The sequence below is a fragment of the Ochotona curzoniae genome, unplaced genomic scaffold (genome assembly GCF_017591425.1).
Source record: "Ochotona curzoniae isolate NIBS_2020 unplaced genomic scaffold, NIBS_Ocur_1.0 contig_3432, whole genome shotgun sequence".
In the NCBI taxonomy this organism is placed as follows: domain Eukaryota; kingdom Metazoa; phylum Chordata; class Mammalia; order Lagomorpha; family Ochotonidae; genus Ochotona; species Ochotona curzoniae.
Window position 1 is genome coordinate 16,185,895 of NW_024465859.1, and position 20,177 is coordinate 16,206,071.

Sequence of the window (20,177 nt, forward strand, 5' to 3'; positions counted from 1 at the left end):
ACATCCAGTGAAAATGAACTGGAACATGACATCTCTACATTCTATGGAAAATAAGATGTTCTTGGGGCCCAGCGCGGTGGCGCAAGTGGTTAAAGGTCCTCGCCTTGCACGCCCAGGATCCCATATGGGCGCCGGTTCTAATCCCGGCAGCCCCGCTTCCCTTCCAGCTCCCTGCCTGTGGCCTGGGAAAGCAGTCGAGGACGGCCCAAAGCTTTGGGACCCTGCACCCGCGTGGGAGACCCAGAAGAGGCTCCTGGCTTCGGATTGGCATAGTATCGGCCCGTTGCGCTCACTTGGGGAGTGAATCATCCGAGGGAAGATCTTCCTCTCTGTCTCTCCTCTCTGTATATCCGTCTTTCCAATGAAAAAATAATAAAAATAAATCTTTAAAAAAAAATAAGATGTTCTTCCCAATTTCTGCAATTGGTAACACATTTCTACATTAGAAAATTTTTCTATTATCACTAAGTTTTAGGTAATCGCCAAATGAAGACATGCTCTGTAATATCCTGGTTTGTTTTTTTTTACTTACTATCACAAATAGAAATGATCCTACTAATAGGATTGAAAGTGGAGAGCTTCAGCCAGAGCACAAACCAGTGCCACAGGGGAGGACCACGCTGCAGGATGAACATTAGTCGGTTGTGCCATGGTGCTGTCCTCAGGACTCCAAACTTTGTGAATATCCCTTGACACATTATTATGTTGAGAGACAGAATATTATTTTACTTTTGTCTAATATAAAAATAATACAAACATGAAAATTAATGCTTTGTAACACTTTGTAACGCTGCAAAAAGTAAATACTACAAATGGTTTTGTACAGAATATTTTTTTTTAATTTGCTGATTATAGGCTTACTCTTCCCAAATTTAATAACATTATAAATGATGCGGATAGCTATTATTAATAAATGGGTTACACTAAAATGATTTACCTAATAAAGAGAATAGAAACTCCAGTGACACATTGAGTAAAAAAAGAAAAAGAAATCTGTACACTTAATTAGTGTATGAGAAATAAGCAGAAGAGTAAAGGTATTCAGGTAGTGATAAACTTGCCACTTGGGGGTTCACTCCCGGCATTGTAGTATCTATGCTTGAGTACTGGCTCCATTTCCAATTCTAATTCCCTATAATGCGCGCGCACACACACACACACACGCACACGATTGAACAGGTGGTAACTTGGGCAGCGTATCCATGACAACCATATGGGAGACCTACATTTAGTTAACAGAGCCTGGCCCAGTTCTAGCTATTTCGATTAGATGGAGAGTGAATAATGAATGTGGTCTCTCTTTCACTGTTTTGTTCTCTCTCTCTCCTGAGTCCTCCTCTCATTATCTCTCACTCTCTGCCTTTAAGTGAATGTAAAATAAGGGTTATTTTTAAACTGTCTATTCAGATCTTGTGTCTATTTCTTAATTGAATTGGTGATTAGTGAGTTTTTGAGATTTTGTAATTCATTATAGATTCTGAATATTTCTATTTCCCCTGATAAATATTTTTTAAATATTTGCTTTAAGTTTGCTGATCATCTGTACGGACTGCTCATTGTGTCCTTTGTGGTTCAGAGACCTTTTGATAAATTCTTCCTTATTGATTCTTACTTTGGTTTCATTTGCTTATGCTAATATCATGAAATGTTTTTCCTGTGTTTTTGTATGACTTTATATTTGCAGATGTTACATTTATATATTTGAAACTCTATTTGATGTTCATGTAGACTAATAGGTGGTAAAGACGAAATCTGGTTTCACTCTTTCACATGAAGATATTCAGTTTTCCTAACACCCTTTGCTGAAGGGACAATTTCTTCTGCAGGGAATGTTCTTGGCTCTTTTGTTAAACTCAAGTTGGATGTGATTTTGTTCATTTACTTTTGGTTAACAATATTTGCTGCTGATCATTGTGTCTTTGTACCATGTAGTGGAATTGAGTTCATCCTTAGTTCTACCTAGGAAGTTTGCACTATTTACCAGTTGGGTACGATGTTAATTTCCATTGGGAAGCAGGCAGGTCTGGAGGGAATGCAGTTTAAAACATACCTTCTGGGATTTTGGGGGCTACAGGGAGTAAGCAGCCTCAGCGATGGATATGACTTCACCCTGATCTGTTTGTTCTGAACAGACCTCAAGTTACTGCCTCTCAGGAATGCACCGGCCTAGACAGGAGACAGAACGTTAACGGTGCAGGGCACCACCAGCCACTGTCCATATGAGAGGACTGCTGTATAAAGCAGCTAAGAAAAAGATTTGCAACATTTGTTCTCTCCACTTAACCCAGCCAGAGCTGTGTTCAGATTAGCCCAGTTGGAATAATGAGGAGCAAAGCTGATGTGGAATTTGCCATCCATGAAGAAGCTGCAACTGCTGTGTTGAAAATCGGACCCATGGTGAGGCACAGAAATGTAGAACTCCTGAATTCCACAGCAAAGGGCGTAGTGGAGCACACAGCAGCCCGTTGATGCGGACCATGGATGTGTCTGTAGCCCGAGTCACCTACAGTGCCTGGAAAGCCAGTCACTGTGTAGTTATTACAAAGTTGGTTATGGTGATCAATACAGCATGTGCAGGAACAGCCAGTTTTGAAGGAGCATCTGAGTTATGTCAATAGAAACACCAGGCATCCAATAAAGAGGGGAAAGAAGTTATTACCCTAGTAGAATCAATGGGACCTTTTGCGCCATGACTTTGTGAAATCTGGGTTCAAGAATTAATTCCTTATTTTTTCTCTTATAATTTCTGATCTTTTATATACAAGATAGTTAACACATTACTGGTGGGGGGACATAGATTTGGGAAAACTCGAAGGGACAAGACCCTGAATTCAAATGCCAACATTTCTCATGTTTATTCCTTCTAGATTATATGTTCCTTAAAATTACTTCACTTCAATCTTAAGCTTTTTAAAACTTACTTTTGAGACCTGAGATAAAATACCAATATGTATTACATAAATTGGTGAGGCCTTAACATTTCTTTTTTATTATTATTGTGAATTCCTTTGGGGTTTGTTTCAATGAATGAAACTTGTCAAATTGTTTGTAAACTTTTTTTCTAAAATAAAATATTTTTTTCAAAATAAACAAATAGACAAATAAATATTTAAAATGTTAACTACTAAAAACATTTTCTAAAAGACTGCTAACTACTTCTTTTTTATTTTGGCCAATAAATTCAGAACCTTACATATATATATTTATTTTTCAAAGATTTATTTATTATTATTACAAAGTCAGATATACAGAGACGAGGAGAGACAGAGACGAAGATCTTCCATCCGATGATTCACTCCCCAAGTGACCTCAACGGCTGGTACTGCACCGATCCAGAGCCGGGAAGCAGGAACCTCTTCCGGGTCTCCCACGCGGGTGCAGGGTCCCAAAGCTTTGGGTTGTCCTCGACTGCTTTCCCAGGCCACAAGCAGAGAGCTGGATGGGAAGTGGAGCAGCCGGGATTAGAACCGGCGCCCATATGGGATCCTGGGCATGTTCAAGGCGAGGACTTTAGCTGCTAAGCCAGGCAGCCAGTCCCAGAACCTTACACATATTTTTAAGCACACATATTACATACTATTCTACTCATTAATATGCCTCATTAGACTGAGAAGTCTTTAAACATTTTAGGTGGGGCATCTATATGTTCCTCACATTTTAATGCCATTTCTAGCCAATTATTTATAAAGATGAACATGGATTGGAAAAGATTGTTCTACCTCTAAAAATGGAGTATGATCTGTGTTTTCATGGTGAGATGTGAGAAGAAAAGATGGTATGTAAAAGTGAAACATCTTTTAGTTAAGAGCTTTCTTGTATCTTGAATAATATCACTATCTAAAAACAAATATAAGGCTGATTATGCTTGGTACAAAATGGAATTTTTCAATTCCATAATTTACCAGTTAGATGATCAGGTAAATGGGTGGTCAGGTTCACCTCTGTTGTAATGCGAAAAGTGGTGGTTTCTGCTCAGAAGGAACCTTGGAAAGACAAAAGGAACCCTCCACCCTTGTAAGGCGAATGGAAAGAATGGAACACAAAATTGAAACTGCTTTGTTTGATCTAGACTCGTAAACAAAATGAAAACTTCTTTCTTGCGTATGTGCTGATTAGAAAGCAAAGCCGTCCTATCCACATTAACTGGATTTTACATCTAATACGTATTTGAGTATTATTAAATTCCTTGTTTTTTCCCCTTTTATCCTTATTCCATCTCTGCCTTTTGACTACTATTAACCAATTGTGATTTTTAAAACCATCCTTGCTTTACAAACTCTACGTATTCAGTTTTGAGGTTAATGATTATGTGTCAAATTATCATGATATGAAAATGTGCTTTAAAAAAAGTTGATGCCATTCACCTAACCTTTGCCTTAAAGATGAATAACAATCTGTAATCAAAGCAAAAATAAGTTCTTCTGAACTTAACCCTCTGCTATTTTCTTCTTGGTAAAGCAGATGTTTTATTCCCAAGATCCCCAAAATGTAACTGAGATATTAAGAAGGTTTTGAAAACCACAGCTACTCTACAATACCTACTTGTTCAATGTAAGTTTTCAGACATCAGCTGAGTTCACAATTACACATTCTGTCTGTACATTTAAAGCTTTGTTCTCACCAGTAACTTCCTCTCTCGTATTGACCTCATCACTTTGCAAAACACTTTGATAAGCAGATACCTGGAGCACTGTGTGATCATAAAAAAAAGACCTACATTCCTGTTTCAGCAGTTCAAAATTCCATTACAGAGCAGATATTGAAACGGAAAACATACCAGCTGCTTACATAGGAATTTGCTTAGAGAAACAGAATAACACTCTTGTTTCGTTTAGGTTACTTAGAAAAATACACATTTATCTCTATTTCTCAGTAAGAACGGAGTATTGTGGTTATCAGAGGGTTTATGGCTACGTAACTCTTTTCAAGTACCTGCTATAAATGTTAGCAACAAGTAATATATATTCAAACCCGTTTATCTTGTAGCTAAGTAGATTGGAAAACGTGAAGTTGAGGGAAGAAATTCTCAAGAGACCACCTATATGTACTCAAGAGATATATGTTCTTTCTGTTCTCATATAAACAGCCACGTGTTACATATTTTTTTTTTACCAGTTCAACGCAGAAATGTAGTTTTATGCCCTGTTGTTACATGTAACCCATGTTACATGATGTGAGTTTTTAGTATAATGGCTAAGCCACTACTTGCGTTGTTCTATTCTGTATCAGGGTGCTTGTGTCAATGAATCCTGACTCTGCTTCTACGTACAGCTTCCTAAACATGCATTCCTGGGAAGTAACAGCTGATGATTCAAGTGCCTGGGATTAAGTCAATTAAAGTACAGCATGTGTTTTCCTATTTACCATCCACATTTCATTTTTCCCTCATTAAATCACTGGTTTCCATTATAGTGTCTTTTTTCTTCTAGAACAGAAACAAATATTACATCATATTTTGCACTCAGTTTTCATTTGTTTTAATCTGGTTTTTTTTTTCTTTTTTCTTTTTTTATTTAATTTCATTTTTTTAAAGATTTATTTTATTTTTATTGGAAAGGCGGATATACAGAGAGGAGAGACAGAGAGGAAGATCTTCCATCCGATGATTCACTCCCCAAGTGAGCGCAACGGCCAATGCTATGCCTATCCGAAGCCAGGAGCCTCTTCCGGGTCCCCCACACAGGTGCAGGGTTCCAAGGCTTTGGGCCATCCTTGACTGCTTTCCTGGGCCACAGGCAGGGAGCTGGAAGGGAAGTGGAGCCGCCGGGATTAGAACTGGCGCCCATATGGGATCCTGGGCGTGCAAGGCGAGGACCTTAACCACTGCGCCATTGTGCCGGGCTCTTAATCGGTTTTAATCAGGAATTTCATATCAATATTTTTCTGTCTTCATGATACTTGGGAATTTCAAATATTTCAGGAAGTTCCGAATAAGCAGCATTCTTAAATTGATAAAATATTTTTTGTTCAAATTTGTCTTGTTTTCATTATGGTTAAATGCAGGATATATACTCCCAGCTGGAATATTATATGTAATACTGAGTCTTAAGGTGTCATATTTGAAGGCACAATGTATAATAGTCCTTCCCTATTACATATTACATATCTTTTTAAATATATTGAAAAAAATTAAAACTTAAAAAAATTAATGATAGAAGAGTTTCTATGTATTCTCTTAGAATTGGCATTAATGTTTATATTTTCTATTTTGAAAAACGAAAGGCTTCACCTGGATTTTCTCAGATTTTCCACTTCATTTATATTTTAAGGGGCCAACCCTAGATAGTACAGTTCATTTTGAATTCATGCACTTTAATGTACATATACTTTTATTTTCTAAGTTGTTCTCTTGACTTTCTCTTTTTGAACCATTATGTGGATGCCGGTCCGTTATAATATGGATATTCCTTAACTTGGGTATCTATTTGTGAAGTTCAGATTTAATTTTTATGTTAATCAGTCACATAATTTACCAATAGTAGCATGAATATGCTTTCCCTTTATACTATTCAAAAACTGTACAAAAGGATATTTATTAAGTCTTATTTATTTGAGAGGCAGAATGAGAGAAAAAGAAGGGGAGAAAGAGAACAGGAAATATTACCGTTGCTGGTTCACTGTTAAAAGGTCCATAAAGGTGGGGCCGAGCCAGTCTGAATCCAGGAACCAGTCACTCCCTCCTGAACTCCTACATTGATAACTGGACATCCAGTGCTTGGACCATGATCTGCTGCCTCCTTTTGATGCGTTTGCAGGGAGTTGTATCGAAGGCAGCTGGCTGACTGGATTACAGAGGTTACAGTATGGGATGCAAGCATCCCAAGTAATGACTAAGGCCACTGTATCACTACCCCTGTTCCTATGAGAAAACATTTGCAAACATGAAAAATTAGTCCCATTTCATATCAAAGTCCTCATTTCCATAATTCAACACTCATCCCAGAATAATTCTTCATGGATGATTAGAGCTATGATTTTATTGTGAGTCCTACAATTGTAATGCTGAAGCTGAATTTCTTCCTGAAGCAATTTGGGGAAATAAGATGTAATTTGGGAATATAGCCCTAATCAATGGGTTAATGGTTTTTTTCCGCAAATGAGTTAGCTATCTTTGGAGTGTATTTTCCTTTACTTTTTTGCTCATACCAGCAGGTCTTTTTCTCTTATGATTCAAAGAAGCACCAACCCATAAGAATTGCTGAGCAGATCTCAGAACTATGTCATTGGAATTCCCAGATTCTAGAACTACTAACCTAAGCATATGCATTTCCTTTAGAAATTACCTAGTTACATCATTAAAAAAAAGGGTAAGGACAGAAAATGAGCCATTCAACTCCACTATCCCCTCCAAATATACCATGCTTTCCTATCACTTTATTATAAGTCACCCCTGCTGCATTCTATTTATTTATATATCATTTATATTTCTTATGAAGTATGAATGCTTGTCCTTATATTTTTATGCTAAAATTACTGAAAATTTGTAAGAGACTCTCCCCTGCTTGGTTCAGCTGTTATAACACGTTCTGATCTATGTTGGTATAGCTTTGTAATTTCTGGTAACAAAATCATGAAGAGGAGAGCATTTAACCTGAGATTAAGATACTGGTTCAGATTGCAATATCACTGTATATCTAGATATGGCTCGTGACTCAAGCTGTGTGCTAATGCAGACCCTGGGAAATAGCAAGTGGTAGCTCTAGAGCTTGAAATTGCGCTGTACTCTCCCAGCCCAAATAGGTAGGAGATTGATTCAGTGAGTGCACACTTCCTGCTTTGGTCCAGCCACATTCCAGGTTTATAGACATTTGGGCACCAGCAAATGGGAATGCCTCTCTCTCTCTCTCTCAGTCTTCTTCTCTCACTCTCTCCCTTCCTCTCCCCATATTTTGCTCCCTCTTTCTCTTGCCCCGTGCTCTTTCGAGTAACTAACTTTTGAGGAATTTTAAATGATTGGCTCATCTAACCTCACTCCAGCCCTAGCTATTTTTCAAGGTAAAAGCATTAATTTTTTTTTTCCTGTAACTAGAAAAGCTTTGCTTTCTATAAGTTTTATTTGTGATGTTGAATGCCCAAACTAAGAATTAGATGCCTATTTCCTTCTCAAAAGCTCAGATACCAGTTGGATGCTGCATTTATTTTTACTACATTAAAACAGCATGAAATAAAATAAACTTTTGCATTCCACTGCAAACTCAATTTAACATTCACATTTTTAAAAATATGCATTTGTTAAACTTTTTATTTGAAAGGATGATATACAGAAAGGAGAGACAGAGAGGAAAATCTTCCATTCAATGATTCACTCCCTAAGTGGCCACAATGGCCTGAGTTGAGCCAATCTGAAACCAGGAGTCAGGAAACTGTTCTAGGTTTCCCACGTGGGTTCAGGGTCCCAAGGATTTGGGCCGTCCCAGACTGCCTTCCTAGGCTGCAAGCAGGGAGCTGAATGGGAAGTGGAGTCACTGGGATTCGAACCTGTGACCATATTGGATCCCAGCATACATAAGGCAAGGACTTAAGCCACTAGGTTACTGCGCCGGGCACTAATATTGCCATCTTATAGGGTCAACTCTGCTCTGTCTCACGCCTTTACAGTCATTCCTATACACTGTGTAACTGCTGTCACTTGACTCATCATAACTCAGTCCTTCACTGTGGCCTTACCTCAGGCTTTCTATGCTGTTTGTCTAAGCTGTTCTCCATTTGTTTAGAATTCTGTGTTTCAACCTTTGTGTTAATATATTGATTAATTTTGTTATCACCCTTTCATGAGCACATATCATAATAATTCAAAGTTACATAAGAGATGCATACTCCTTTAAAATATCTGATATTTTCCTATGGCCTTCAAACTTCTTAAAGCTTAAACTAGAATGCAGTTGTTCCCTGGCAGCCATGGAATATTAGTTCCAGGAGCCTCTGAATATCACAATTCAACCACACACACAATTGTGTGTAAGAGCAAATAACCTTTGTACATGCATTTATACACTTATAATAATTTCTAAATTTCTTATAATTAACAATACAATATAAATACTAAGCAGACAGAGGTTAAATATATTGGTTTTAGAATATTACAAGAATAATAAGTCTATTTATATTTAGTACAGGCTCATTTAGCCTACTGGAGCCAATATGGGCCTCATCAGGTTCATTCCTTTAACCCAGGATCTCTACTTGCATAGTAGAAGCTCCACAGTCTTGGGGTAGATATACTGCATATGCATCTGTGTTTATCTTTAGCTAGCATGATGCTTACCTATCTAGCAAACCAGGAAACTTAGGATCAGTACCGACACCAAGAAATGTTGCATTTTTAGAATCAAAGAGCATCGATCATGCATGAAACTTCATGGAACGATGCACACAAACTTTGCTGGTGTGAGATCACTTTGTAGAAAAATGTTAAACTCCTTTGTAATATTTATTCTATTGATGCATTGTTTTTCTTTCAGCAACATGTATCTATGGGAGAACATTAATCATTTGATCTCATCGTTTCTTTTTTATCTTCTTTTCTAACACCATTGTTTTTAACCACCCACTTCCATATCTTTTTTTCTTTCTTCAAACCATAGTTCTAAGATTCCTTCAAGTTCGTTCCCAACATGAACATGTACGGACCTTAAGTTTCCTATTCCTTTTCCATTGAACAAAGTCTAGCACTGGATATCTTTTCCCTGACCCCTTGTTGCTCCTAGGAAGTGCAATCTACCTCATTTTCCATTCTGCACACTCTTTTTAAAGAGATTTATTTATTTATTTATTATTTTCTTTTTATTGTTGCTTACATTGTATTATGTAGTACAGTTTTATAGGCGCTGGGGATTCCCCCCACCCCTCCCATACCCCTCCCCCCATGGTGGATTCCTCCACCTTGTTGCATAACCATAGTTCAAGTTCAGTTGAGATTCATTGCTTGCAAACACATGCCTAGCATAAAGTTCAGCGTCTTATTGTCCAGATAAGTTCAGTGGCCTCTTGGGGAGACCTTCTATGGTCTGAAGATAGGTCTAACAGAGTAAAGATCCGGTCAGTTAAAAGCCTCAACAAGGCCTCAGTATCAATATACAACATTATGGAATTAATTGACATAGTATTGGGTAAACAATATGTTAAAAATAATGCAAGTTCCATTCTTCGAAACATCTGGGTTGAGACAGTATCAATGACAGGTTCAAAAAATAACAAACAACCATACAAAAATTACAGGTTAAATCAAGGCAAACATGTGGCCCTATGTTCATTGCAGCACAATCAGTAATTGCAAAAACATGGAAGCAACCGAAATGCCCATCAGCAGAAGATTGGATAAGAAAGCTTTGGTTCATCTACTCCATGGAATACTACTCAGCTATTAAAAAAAACAAAATGCAGTTCTTTGTGGCTAAATGGGCACAACTGGAAACTATAATGCTAAGGGAAATGAGTGAATCCCAAAAGATTAGATACCACATGTTTGCCTTGAGATTTATTTATTTTTAATGGAAAGGCAGATATACAGGGAGAAGGAGAGACAGAGAGCAAGATTTTCTCTCCAAGTGTCTGCAATGGCCGGAGCTGAACCAATCCAAAGCCAGGAGCCAGGAGCTTCTTCTGCATCTCCCAAATGGATGCAGGGTTCCAAGGGTTTCAGCCATCTTCAGCTACCTCCTCAGGCCATAAGCAGGGAACTGAAAAGAGCATTAGTCGCTAGGTACTGCACTTGCATTTACTAATGGGCTTCCCACTTTGTATAATCAATTATCTGTATTCATGAGTTCCACATCTTAGGACTCCAATAATCATGAATGGGAAACATTTGGCAAAACTAATGTGTTTGAGCTATAAATAAACAGATGGCTTCTCTTACATTATTCCCAAAACAGTACAGTGAAATCACTATTTAGGTAGTATTTACATTACATTACACATTATGACTCTAGCGTAGGTACTGGTTCCAAGTGTTGGCTTGCCCCAGACATGGCCATTGTAGCCATTTGGGAAATAAATCACCAAGTTGGAATATTTCTCTGTTGCTCCTTTTATTTATAAAAAAAAAATGCCTTTTGAGATACAAAATGATGAATATATCATTTTGATATATTCAGATGTTAATATAATTTATAATTATTTTATGTATCAATATTTCCTTCTTTAAATGATAAAGTACATGCTTATAATATCTGAGAAACTCAAGATGATAATAATGGCATTGGTAGTTAGCTGTTTTCAGGTCAATATCACCCTCATGGTCAAGAAAATGTCTTCTGAATTATATGAAATGTCTAACAGATAAGACATTATTTCAAGAGCCTTTTCTCAGCACTGCGCTGAAATCGGATGCTCAGTTGGATCAATTATGTTCTAATTGCTCCTTGCTCTTTGAATGTATAAGCAATAATTTGTCCCAGTAATAATCACACAGGGTTAGTAAAGTGGCGAGAGAGCCCAATGTGCAAAGACACACACACACAGCATACACTGTGATTTATTAATGGACATGTCATTTACCTATTTTGAAAATCCATTGATCCCCTTAACTGTCAAAAAAAAAATACACTAATGGATGCTCTTGTAGACACAAAATTGACACCAAGGGAAAATGGGAAAAGATTAAAAAAAGTTGTGACAGAGATTTTGGTGTCATGGAAAAGTGTTGTTTGCTAAAAATCGATCATCCATAATTTCTGTTACAAACCCCAAATTCAACCACCAATAAAATGAAAGTCCCTTTCATTTATTTACTTGGAACTGAGGAAGTCTATTTATGAATAAAATATATTATTTTTCAAATTGAAATTTTTTAATACCTTTGTCTATTCTTCCTATCAAAAATTAAGGGAAAATTTTAGAAATTTATACTTATTAAACAGCAGGTTATTTTATACCTTTTGGATGTGATTTAATGATTGTACATTCAAAGCATAAGGATTGCTATTACACTGGTCCTTACCTAGTTTCAGCTCTGGGCCTCCACCCCCTATAAAGACCAACAAGATTCCTCCTAAACCCCCCTCCCCCCTACACACACACACACTTACACACACACTCATATACACACACTAATAGGATGAGATAACCAAAGAACAATAAAGATAGGTCATCAAGGACTCACTCATATACTATTAGATGGAACATAAAAAACAAGTACCCACTAGCAAGGTATGAGAGATTTCTCTGCAACACCCCCCAAAATTGTTACACACCTCAATTGAGGAGGTGACATTGAAATAGTGGTAGAAGGTAATCAAGAACTTACATGTAATTTTTACATATTGTCTACTCAACACTATGTCAGACATCTAATGTTCGCCTGGATTTAACCTGTAACTTATGCTGGGTTGAATGTTACTTTTCTGAACCTGTCACTGATACTGTCTAAACCCAGAGGTGTGGAAGAATTGAACTTTTTTTTTTTTTTTTTAACATATTGTTCACTCAACACTATACCAATTAACCCCATAACATTGTATATCGACGCTGATGTTTTGTTGGGGGTTTTAACTGACCGGAACTTTACTCTGTTGGCTCTACCCTCAGACCAGAGAAGGTCTCCCCAAGAGGCCACTGAACTTATCTGGACAATAAGACGCTGGACTTTATGCTGGGTACATGCCCACAATGCAGGAATTTCAACGGAACTTGAACTGTGGTTATGCAACAAGATGGAGCAATCCACTATGGGAGGAGGGGTGTGGGAGGGGCGGGGGGACTCCCCAATGCTTATAAAACTGTTTCACATAATACAATGTTAATAAAATTTAATAAAAAAAAATAAAATAAAAGTGCTTTTTCAACTTGTCAAGAATATCCTGAAAAACAGACATGAGACAGCTGAACAGTACCCTATAGCCACTTCAAGGTGTATAGCAGCTGGTTCTGTGTACAAACAAAATTTGAAGAGTCAATGAAGTAATAACAGGATGTGGTTAAGAACTTGCATTGTTTTAACATATTGATTACTCAATTCCATAATGTTGTAAATTGTTGCTGATGTTGTGTTGGGGCTTCCAATTGATCGGGATGATATTCTGCCAGCTCTACCTTCAGACCAGAGAAGGTCTTCCCAAGAAACTGTTGAATTTATCTCGACAATAAGTTGCTGGACTCTATACTTGGTATATGTTTGCAACAAAAGAATCTTGACTTAATTTGAATTGTAATACTGCAACAAGGTGGAAGAATCCACCATGGGAGGGCACTGGGAGCGGCTGGGGGAAATCCCAGAGCCTATGAAACTGTTTCACATAATGCAACGTAATTGGTTAAAAAAAAAATACCCTCACAAAGATGTTAGTACATCTTTCCCAACTGGGACATATCTTCTGTCCAACAGAAGTTTCAATGATTACTAAATGATTACATTTTTTTATTAAGCAATTTACCATTGATGTTATTCAATTAGGCTTATAGTTTTACTCTTTTGTTCACCTCTAGATTTTATTATTAGAACAGTTTTTATTTCCACAGGAATATTCCCTGCAAACAAGGAATTTACTTCCTTAATCACTTCTAAATATAAAGTTGCAGACCCAGAGTTGCTTAAGCATATCACTATGCAGGTAATGTATATGCTTTGTATATGTTATATTAAAAAATGCTAATATTTTTGGGCTGAAAGATTTGTCTGTTTTTATTTTAATCAAAGATAATAATTCATGCTACTATTACTTAATATCGGCAAGGTATCTTGTATAGAGATAACCTGAATTTTTTCATTTATCTTTCACTTTTGATTGTCATGTATCTGTGTTACATTTATTGCATTTTGTGCTAAACTCTTCATAAGTTTTGGAAGCTATATTTTCTCTATTCATTCTTTTTTTTTAAAGATTTATTTTTATTATTTTTTATTGGAAAGACGGATACACAGAGAGGAGAGACAGAGAGGAAGATCTTCCGTCCCATGATTCACTCCCCAAGTGAGTACAACGGCTGATACTATGCCATCCGAAGCCAGGAGCCTCTTCCGGGTCTCCCACATGGGTGCTGGGTCCCAAAGCTTTGGGCTGTTTGTTCTCGACTGCCTTCCAGGGCCACAGGCAGGGAGCTGGAACGGAAGCGGGGCTGCTGGGATAGAACCGGCACCCATATGGGATCCCGGACTTGCAAGGCGAGGACCTTAACCACTTGTGCCACCGCGCCGGGCCCAAGAAGGGTCTTGAAATATGCTAAGCTAGAAGAAAGATGAAAAGCTCTAGTTGTTAAGAATTAAATAATTAGAAGAAGAAAAATAGGAACAAACTCGAGAAAATGTAAAAGAAAACATACATTTGATGCCTGAAGTCTGCTCAAAAAAGAATGAGGATTCATTGATCCTAAAACATGATGCTGTGTGAAACTTCTGTTTGTGATTCACTAGGTGAAAAATACCATTTAACATAAATTAAATTAAGTACCAAGAGCACTCACGTGCATAGTTATACAACCCTTACTACTCCCTGAAGTGTGAATAATAATTGCACTTCGGATGACTGACAGAAAACAGTTGAAATTTGACCACACAATCAGTATCTGATAATCTCACATCATTGGATGGTAGACATTCTAACAAGAAATATCCTTTGCATCATAGTACTTTAAAAGGATAGTATCTGGGAGGTTTGGGGAGAAGACTCCTAAGTAATATATACCTGAGAAAATCGTTCAATGAGAAGAAAAAAGTTGGAATTATCCAATGTGACAAAATCATATTGGAAGATAGTTTTGTGCTAATAAGAATGTCTGAAAGCATTAGCTTAAATACTAATGGAAATTACAGTTCCGTTAGATATATTAATATGTTCTAGAAGAAGTTGTAAAGTTGTTTATTTATATTTTTAAAACTCAGCACATGATGCTGCTCATTTGTAAAAATAAAAGCAAATAGCTTGGCCTTCTTTAGATAAACCATGGCTGGGAGATATGATTAAACATTATTTAATGTAAATTAAATTAAATACTCTGTTTAATATTATTATTAATATACATGTGTGAAATTATTTTGATTAGATGTTTCTATGTGTGCATATCAATTTTTTATTAACTATGAATAAGCATTGAATCCTCATTTAATCCTTTCTTACCTGAAATTAATCACTGGGAATTTTCTGAGTAAAAAAAAAGTATTTCAACTCAACTCCCATTGTTTAGATCCTCACAAACATGTCCTCATTTAATCTTTATTTACATTTTATTACACCCAAAGGTTGTTAGGTAGAAGAACAAGTGATTTAAGAATGAAATTGTAACAGCATATAAAACATGTTGCATTTCAGAATGAATGAATTTTGCTGATACATGCATATTAAGACATTCAGTTACTATTACATCCAGAAAACATAAAACTCAAGACTTTAGGTATGACAGGAAATGAAAATAACTATTCATAGCATAATTGCCTATCTTGGCAATTATAAACAATTAGGCCAAGAGCTTGGCAGGAGGAATAAAGTGGATTATGTAAAATACATGACAGCATTTACGCTGGTCACATAACCCTGCCATAATGTTATGCAGGCTTAATAAGCAATCACATGTAGCAGTATTGAACTGAAAAGATTCATTATTCAGTTTCTCAGGGAATTAGAGTGCTATGTATTGATGTATTTAACTTTCTAATTAAAATAATAATTTTATTTAAATTGTGTTGTGTTTTAAGTATGAACACTATTTGTTCTAGGTACTAGAGAATTATTTTTGAATAATATATGTTCTTTCATTTAATATTTGCTTTTATTTTAGATTTATTTATTTTTTATTGGAAAGGCAGATTTATAGAGACAGAAGGACTGAAACAGAGAAAGATCTGTCCACTGTTCACTTCCCAAGTGGCCACAATGGCCAGAACTGAGCTGTTTCAAGGACAGAAGCCAGGAGTTTCTTCCAGGTCTCCCAAGCAGATGTAGGCTTCCAAAGCTTTGGGCCATCCTTTGCTGCTTTCTCAGGCCACAAACAGGAGATTTTTGGGAAGTAGAACAGTTGTTACATGAATCAACGCCCATATGTGACCCTGGCACTTGCAAGGCAAGGATTTAATCACTGAGCAATTGTGCTGGTCCCCCAGTTACTAAGGAATTAAAATAATCTGTATGGATACTCACCTCGCTGACCATATTGGGTTCCTTATCCATAGGGGACCTCAATTGCAAATATAGCCTAGTGTATAGTTCAAGAGTGTAATGGTAAAATTCTAAGATTTATGTAAATCCTGGTCATGGACTGAGAAACGTTCATGCAATCTGCACTGAAGTTGCCTGTTAGTCAAAGACATTTTCACCGCACAGCCTGCCAAAACTTAACAAATTATAAGAGGTGATTAAAGACACGGTAACCAGTATAAATGTTAAAATATTGGGAAAATTTCAAGATTCATTCTGTTTTAGATCAGTGGGAAAAGTATGAGTTATATTTATTTATTGTTAGGAGACTGGTGGTTCCATTTTACTATGGAAATGGTTGGCTAATCATCTTTAGAATTATCCTCTGACTGCATACAGAACAATGTGTCATTCTACATAAAAATAGGCAATAAAAATGTCACTTTGTGGCCTTTTTTTTTTTTCCCTCAGAAAGGAGGATGCATGGAGTTAGAGCTTTGGGAGAGGGAGTGCTGTTGTGCTATACTTACAAAATCCCACTGTGTTTTTTCCAGTTTGCAAAAAAAAAAAAAACAAAAAACTTTGTCTTCAAATTCTGAAAGGAGGCAGATACTCCTTCCAACAGCACTCCCACACGCAGATCCAGAAGAGGATAATGGAAATGCCCCAGAGACCTTGAAAGTAAAAGATAATCTATAAATCCTCACTCAGAAATGTGTTTCGGAAGGCACACTGAAGCAGTATTAAACTCTCTAAACCTCGCAGAGACTGTGTTAAGTGATGACCATAAATCTTGGTTTGTGACATAAGCTAGTTTAATTTATTCTATGTCAACTAGACAATAAATCCTTTCAACTCAGAAATGTTTGTTTAATTTTGGCAGCATGAAAGTATTTCTTAAAGTTCAGGAAAAAATGTTAGAAGCTCATGCATATAGCTTTGTAACACACATTAGCATAAATTTGGTGAAACAGTTAACAGGCATAGACTTTCTTTTTCTAAAAAAAAGTAAGCCTATTTTTTTTAATTCAATTTTAGTGAAATTTCTGACGTAACTTTATATTGTAAGATCAGATATCTAGAATATAAATTCCATGTGGAAAAATAATTTCTATGGTGTTTTTACTAATTGTTACCAGTACCTACAAAAGAGGCATCTATCACATATTTAACCTATCTTTATGATTTTTAATTACTTCTAGTATAATTTTCTGTTTCCCCAAAATATCTGAAGTAATACATAATAAGGTCTTATTGATTCTCAAAACTATATTCTATGAGGTATACATGATTTCTATTTCCATATAAAAAATAATTAGAGATGGTAACTAAATTTTTCAACAACTCATAGTTTTCAAGTATGAAAAGTCAAGTTTTAAGTCAACATCTATCTGTGAGCTCTGTGTTTTTTTATATATTTTTTATTTTGAATTTTGAATTAAGTACTACAGTTTTGTATAGACTCGGATTCCAACCCCCACCCAAAACTCCCATCCCGGGACATATTTTCCCATTTTGCTAGAATGGTACAGTCCTGCATAAGGAATCATAATTCCATCAGTGTCTTACCTAAGTGTTCCTCGACATTGCTGGTACAGACAATGTCAGACAGCCCAGCATCCCATTGTTTACACATGTCCAATAGTTTCATTGGGTGCTTTTTTTTTTTTATAAGATTTATTTCTTTTTATTGGAAAGGCAGGTATACAGAGAGGAGGAGGAGAGAGAGAGAGAGGAAGATCTTAAATTCAATCATACACTCCCCAGGCAGCCGTAGTGGCCAGAGTTGCACCAATCTGAAACTAGGAGCCCAGAGCTTCTTCCAGGTCACCCACATGGGTGCAGGGTCCCAAGGCTTTGGGCTATCCTAGACTGCTTTCCCACACCACAAGCAGGGAGCCGAATAGGAAGTGGGGCGCTGGGATTAGGACCATCGTCCCTATTGGATCCTGGTGCATTCAAGGTGAGGACTCCAGCTGCTAAGCTATCGCACCAGGTCTTAAACTCTGTGTTCATAAACAACATGCCTTGATCAATCCATGTGCTTCATCATGTCATTTCCTCTATTGCACTCTTACACAGACCAAGTTATTAAACAAATGATCAGGAATCCTTTAATCAACCAAATTGCCTTCATATATTTCTGTATTTTATATTAAGGAGTTGATATTTAATAACTTAAGATAGAAGAGGGGTTTGCAATAGAGTATATGTTAAGTAATATTTAATGAATTAAGAAAGGGGTAAAATGCTTGAAAAAGCTTCTTGTGTTTTCTTGGCTGTCTTATTTCTCAGCATTGGCTATTATACTCCTTCTTTCAGAATTTAGTTCTATTAGTTAGATCACATGGAGGTGCATGTAACAGAGTGGCTAAATACGCAGAGGAGGATATGGCTGGGCTATGGTTTATGTAAGGAATACAGAAATCATTTGGATTGGCTCTGCAAGGCAACTGAGTTAAATATTTAGATGGGCAATTTTTTTCAGTTCTAATTTTGAATGGCCCATGAACAATATTATAGACATCCAAATACTTCTTTGCAGAAAAAAACAAAGGTCCCATGCCCTAATCTTCAACCGGCAGAAACCCACATCCAATCTGGATGCCAGCTTGTATCCCTGTTGGTCCACTCCCAAATTAGCACCTTGCTTGTGGCCTGGAAAAGAAGCAGAGGATTTCACAAGTTCTTGGGCACCTGAATGCATATGGGAAACTGGAAAGAAGTTCTTGGCTGCTGGTTTTGGATCAGCTCAGTTTCAGCCGTTGTGGCCATTTTTAAGTGGGTCAGTGAAAGGAAGATCGCTTTAACTCTGGTTGTCCTTCTCTCTGTGGGTCTGCATTTCAAATAAAAACAAATAAATCATTTAAAAATACTTAAATGCTTAAGATATTAGGTAGGTAGGTAGGTAGGTAGTTAGTTTTTGTTGTAAAGGCAGGTTAGAGTTATGGAAAGACAGAAAGACAATGACCCTGCATCCACTGGATCACTCCCCTATTGTCTGTAACTGTCAGAACTGAGTTGATCCAGATTTAGGAGCCTGGAGCTTCTTCTGGGTCTCCCATGCAGGTCTGGAATCCCAAGGCCATCCTTTACTGCTTTGCCAGGGCATAAGCAGGACAATTATGCAGCCAGGACACAATCCAGCACCCATATACGATGCTGGTGTTTACAAGACAATGATTTATACATTTAGCAATCCTGCTGGGCCCATAAGATCTTTCTTATGTATTCTACCATTAGAAATGTGTTAGCAACGTTCTTGGTCTTTGACTATTTGTTGGTAATCATTTTTAGGGGGCACTGACCATTTCCTGCCCTGTGATTGGCCCTTTGCCTTGGTTGGTCTGCCTTGGTTATCTTTAAGCTGATTGGACAAGTTTGACAGACAAGCGGGGGCTTGGCGGGGGAGGGGCTGGAGCGAAACGGAATTAACGGTCATAACGGTTCACAAGGGAAGATCGGAATAAAGCACTTTGGAGACTCTCTCTCAAGTGTCCGGTGATTTCTTCCGCGGGACAGGAGGAACCCCGAAAAATCATGTCATTAACCTGTTACAATATGACAGTATCATAAAGAGTCTACAAACTGTTTCTATATACAATGAAGAAGACAGCAATTTTGTTTTCTTTATTTATAATCTGTTTAAGGTTTTTCCACTATTTTGTTCTCCAGAAATCAAAGAAGATCATTTGTTTCTATCAACTGACCAAAACTGAACTGCAGATACAAACTAACTGTATACTATATAAGAACTGGTGACACTCGTAAGTCCAACTGTGACTTATTTCCTATTACAGAAGGCAATTAGTTTCCCAGAGCTTTCATTCTTCGAGAACAGGGAGGGACAAAAGAAATAAGTGATTTTTGATTATCAGTTATGATAATCTACTGTTTTGTTCATTTCAGTGTTATAATTCTTTAATGAAAGAGCACACCATTGCTGTGTCATTCTTACTCAAGCACTTTGATATAATTATGCTATAAATCTCATGCTTGCATCATGTTTCACACTACTACATTAAACAACACAGTATATGCCCACAGCACATTGTCTAGTATAATCATTATGATTCCTCAGATAGTTGAAACAAGATCTGCCATAAAACC

The 20,177-nt window shown here is 37.0% G+C and overlaps 1 pseudogene; it reads left to right on the forward strand.

Annotated features, from left to right (window-relative positions):
- The first annotated feature begins 2,477 nt into the window (after positions 1-2,477).
- Positions 2,478-20,177, forward strand: part of LOC121156495 — a 146,215-nt pseudogene continuing 128,515 nt past the window's right edge.